The sequence below is a fragment of the Microtus oregoni genome, unplaced genomic scaffold, assembly GCF_018167655.1.
Source record: "Microtus oregoni isolate MIOR12 unplaced genomic scaffold, Mior012 000045F_ref0000178, whole genome shotgun sequence".
Classification (NCBI taxonomy): Eukaryota; Metazoa; Chordata; class Mammalia; order Rodentia; family Cricetidae; genus Microtus; species Microtus oregoni.
Window position 1 is genome coordinate 3454397 of NW_024543219.1, and position 5127 is coordinate 3459523.

Sequence of the window (5127 nt, forward strand, 5' to 3'; positions counted from 1 at the left end):
TGTGTATATAATATTCTGTCTGTGTGCATGTCTGCAGGCCAGAAGAGGGCACCAGACCTCTTTAAAGATGGTTGTAAGCCACCATGTGGTTGCTGGGAATTGAACTCAGGACCTTTGGAAGAGTAGGCAATGCTCTTAACCACTGAGCCATCTCTCCAGCCCAACTGAGCCATCTCTCCAGCCCTTTTTTTTAAATTATTTATTTATTTATTTATTTATTTATTATGTATACAATATTCTTCCTGCGTGTATGCCTGAAGGCCAGAAGAGGGCACCAGACCTCATTACAGATGGTTGTGAGCCACCATGTGGTTGCTGGGAATTGAACTCAGGACCTTTGGAAGAGCAGGCAATGCTCTTAACCGCTCTCCAGCCCTTTTTTATATGTCCATTGGATCTTAAGTCCAACGCCTTAACCACTCGGCCATCCTGGTGCCGGCAGTCTTTCTTTTGACTATGGTTTAAAAGTCATTTCATTTCTCTACAGACCACAAGGGGTCATAGTTGCACATCCTGGGAGAAGTGCACTATACGGAGAAACATTCTGTACCATGCAAGAATACTGTGCCTTTTCATCATGGAAACTTATTCTTGCAATGCTAAGATTGAACCCAAGGCCTCATGCATACCTTAGTGCTACACTAAGCTAGATCCCAACTCATCATTCTTTATTGTTACTGCATAGTATTCTAGTAAGGTTTTGGAAACAGCCCCCTCACATTGGCTTTCAGTTTCTGGGATAGTTCGTTTTGTTATAGGGTCTCATCATGCAGTCTTGACTGCAGTCTTGACTGTCCATGAACTCTCTATGTGTAGACCAGGCTGGTTTCAAATTCAAAGAGATTTGCCTGCTTCTGCCTCTCAAAAATTCTGGTATTAAAAGTGTGCAGCACTGGCCAAGCGGTGGCGCATGCCTTTAATCCCAGCGACAGGCGGATCTCTGTGAGTTCAAGGCCAGCCTGATCTACAGAGTGAGTTCCAGGACAGCCAGAGCTACACAGAGAAATTCTGTCTCAAAAAACCAAAATGAACCAAAAAGAAAAAGGAAAAGTCATCTTTCCGTCTCTTGCTACTTCTCTCCAAACAACCATTCTTTAAAAAACCTTTACATGTTTTTAAAGATTTATCTTGATTTACTTACTTTAAATATTTTCTTTTATTAGCTGTGTATTATAGTCATTTCTTAATATTCTCTACTTCAACCTCTGTTTCTCAATCTATTTCTGTCGTAATCTTTAGATGATGAGTTTTCAATATAAGTACTATTAAGAGCATATGTAAGTAGTCTTTGAACCAAATAATGTATCTTGGTTATGTTTATTTTTCCCTTTTAGAATTGTTACCTTATTTTTCTAGCTTGCATTACTGTCTAAGCCTTCAGAGGGTTTGGTTTTGTTTGAGGTTTTTCCTCTTTTATGGGGGTGAAGGACCCACCCTCCAGCTCACCCCACCCACCCCCGTTTCCTGTTTCAGTCTCTCGGGAGCATCTGCCCAGGGCCAGGCTGTTTTCCAGGAGCCGCGGTCTCCTCCAGCCTGGATGGGGTTGCTCTCCAACCCTGACAAAGAGCTGTCATCTCTGGCGTCCTCTTTGTCTCTCTTCCTGGGCTGGATCTCATTTTTGCCAGATGCCAGACCTTCTTTTATGACTTATGCCTGGAAAAATATTTGTATGATGAAAATGCCCCCTTTTCTACCAGACTGAAAATGCGCTCGGGTATAAAATCCTAAAGTGAAAATTGGGCATTGAGGCTTTGTCCGTCATCCTTTTTCCCTGCTTTTAGTGTTAGTGTTAGAGGCATCTAATGTCGATCTGTTTGGTTGTTCGTTTTTTTGTTTTTTTTTTTTGAGACCACCACACTGTGTAACTAGCCTCAAACTCATGGTCCTCCTACCTTTGGCTCAAACAAGTCTCATGATTACGGGTGTGTGCCACTGGGTTCTGCTCCCCAGGCCTGGTGGTTCCTTTGCTCTTAGAATCCTCTAGGATGCTCTCTTTATGTGTCATGAAGATGTTCCTTGATGGATTGTTGGCTTCATGCCTCTGCATGGTACTGAACACTCAGCTGTCAACCTCACCATCCGTACCCTTCAGTTTTTAGACATGTTCTGCTATTCTGTGTTTTTCATGCCTGTATCTTGTTCTGTGGATCTCCTGGACACCTTCCAGAGTTCTTAGACTTAAACCTGTGTGTCAGGAAAGCCTAAGTGACTTTTTCCTCTGTTCTCATCCCCAGTCTGTCAGCACAGGAGATTCCTGTGACCTCAGAAGGTAGGGCTGTCTCCCTCCAGCAATCCTGCAATCCCGTGTCCCCACAGAGCAGCCAGTTTTCTAGTCTGCCTGGACCCACAGGTGAGGGATCTGTCCCCACGAATGCCTCCACTTCAGTCAGTCAGAAGCCCTGTGTTATGTCGCCTGACCTGACTAAGCCCTCTGAATCCGAGTCCCATGCCAGGCTTGCTGGCACATATCGTTAATCCTATGTTTAGGAGGTGGAGGTACGTGGATCTTTGTGAGTTCAGGGTCAGTTGGAGACACATAGTGGGACCTAGTATAAAATAAATAATTGGAGTTTCATAACCTATCTTTGGCTTCAGTGGTGCTACCCAGGTATATTATAAAGGGTATTACAGGGGCTGGAGAGATGGCTCAGAGGTTAAGATCACTGACTGCTCTTCCAAAGGTCCTGAGTTCAATTCCCAGCAACCACATGGTGGCTCTCAACCATCAGTAATGAGATCTGGCGCCCTCTTCTGGCCTATGGGTGTACACGCAGGCAGAATACTGTACATATAATAAGTAATAAAGCATTTAAAAAAAATTAAGGGTCGGGCGATGGTGGCGCACGCCTTTAATCCCAGCACTCGGGAGGCAGAGCCAGGTGAATCTCTGTGAGTTCGAGACCAGCCTGGTCTACAGAGCTAGTTCCAGGACAGGCTCCAAAGCCACAGAGAAACCCTGTCTCGAAAAAGCAAAAAAAAAGGGTATTACAAAGCCCAGAGATAAAGACATACTTAAGGAAGGTACAGGAGGAGGGTATGGGCTTCTATGGCCTTTCTGGGTGCCAACCTTTAGGACTTGACATTTAGAAGCTCCCCAAACTCTAGCCTTGAGAGTTTGTATTTACAAGGATTTCTTTCCATAGTCATGTATATTTTACTAGATTTATTTCGCTGTAATAAAGACATGACCAAAAGCAACTTGGGAAGAAAAGGCTTTATGGTAGCCTACAGTCTTGGTCTATCATGAAGGAATTCAGGGTGGAGCCTAGAGGCAGGAACTGAAGCAGAGACCATGGAGGAGTGCTGCTTACTGGCTCGCTCTACAGGGTATCACAATGTAGCTCAGACTGGTCTTAAAACTCTTTGCATAGGCCAGGCTGGCCTTGAACTCATAGAGATAACCCTTGCCTCTGCCTGTACTGGGACTAAAGGCTTGTGCCATTCAGACTGCTGTCTTATACATTTCAGTGATGTGGCTGTCCTTCTGTATATGTGTTGCATTTATGGGTTGATAAATAAAGCTGTTTGGACCAGTGGCTTAGCAGAGTAAAGCCTAGTGGGAAATCAGAACAGAGATAAAGACTAGGCAGAGTCAAGGAAAAACCTTGTAGCTGCCAAAGGAGAAGGACACCTTACCTGGTAAGTCACAGCCTCATGGTGATACATGAATTAATAGAAATGGGTTAATTTAAGATGTAAGAGTGAGTTAATAAAAGCCTGAGCTAATAGGCCAAATGGTGTCATAATTAATACAGTTTCTGTGTGATTATTTGGGTCTGAGTGGCCAGAAAACGACCTAGCAGTCTCTGTCTGCACCTCAGGACTACCCACCCAGGGGCAGCACCACCTTCCTGAGGGCTGGACTCTCACAAATAAATCATTAATCAGGAAAATGCCCTACAGACTTGTGTACAGGCCAATCTGATAGAAGCATTTTCTTAATTGAGGCTCCTCTTCCCAGAGGACTCTAACTTGTTTTAAGTTGATTTAAAAACAAAGAAACAAAACCAGCCAGGACAACATGATTGATTCCATCCTGGCCACAGAGGTCAATGTACCCCTCACAGGGCTACAAAGTCCCAACCTTAATCCTACCTTGGTTTTTCAGCTGACCAGTCCCCATTCTCCACCAAGGGCCTGGCAGGCAGGAGTCAATTCCTTCACACTGAGAATGACACGTATCACTTTAGAGATTTCCTGGGTGGTAGTGGTGCACACCTTTAATCCCAGCACTCAGGAGGCAGAGGCAGGTGGATCTCTGTGAGTTCGAGGCCAGCCTGGTCTACAAGAGCTAGTTCCAGGCCAGGCTCTAAAACTACAGCGAAACCCTGTCTCGAAAAACCAAAAAAAAAAAAAAAAAAAAAAAAAGATTTCCCGGACTGGGGAGTTGTCGCAACGTTAGAACTATATTTAGGAAGTATGTGTATTGGAGTGTATTAGTTCTGTTGCTCACTGCTGTGATGACTGAAGCCCCTAAGGACAGTGTATTTGGCTCATGGATTCAGAAGATCCATCATGGCAGAGAAGGTAGGTGGCAGCTGTCACATTGTATCCCTACATGGGGGCAGGGGAGCTGAAGAGATGGCTCAGTGGTTAGGAGCACTGACTGCTATTCCAGAGGACCAGGGTTCAGTTCCCTGCTGGCTCACAACTGTCTGTAATCTCAGTTCCAGAGGACCTAAAAACACCAATGCACATAAAATGAAAATAAATTTTAAAAATATAAAAAAAAGAGTGAGAGAGCACACAGGAAGTGATCCCCATAAAATCTCAAGCCCTGCTCTCAGTGACCCACTTACTAAGACTTCACAACCTTCCCAAACAGTGCCACCAGCTGGGGAACATGTGGGCCTGGGCAGGACCTCTTACATTTGAGCTACAATAAAGATCAAATATATGTTTCAGAATATTACAGCTTGCCATCTGTGTCCCCTTTTCTACCATTTCCTGGAAGATTCCAATGACTTGACCATTCAGGACTATTAAACTTTTTGAGGGGTAGGCATTTTTTTTTCATTCCCCAGAGCTCATCCTTGTTTGTTGATCCATTTGTTCTTTTTTTAAAATATTTATTTATTATGTATACAATATTCTGTCTGTGTGTATGTCTGCAGGCCAGAAGAGGCC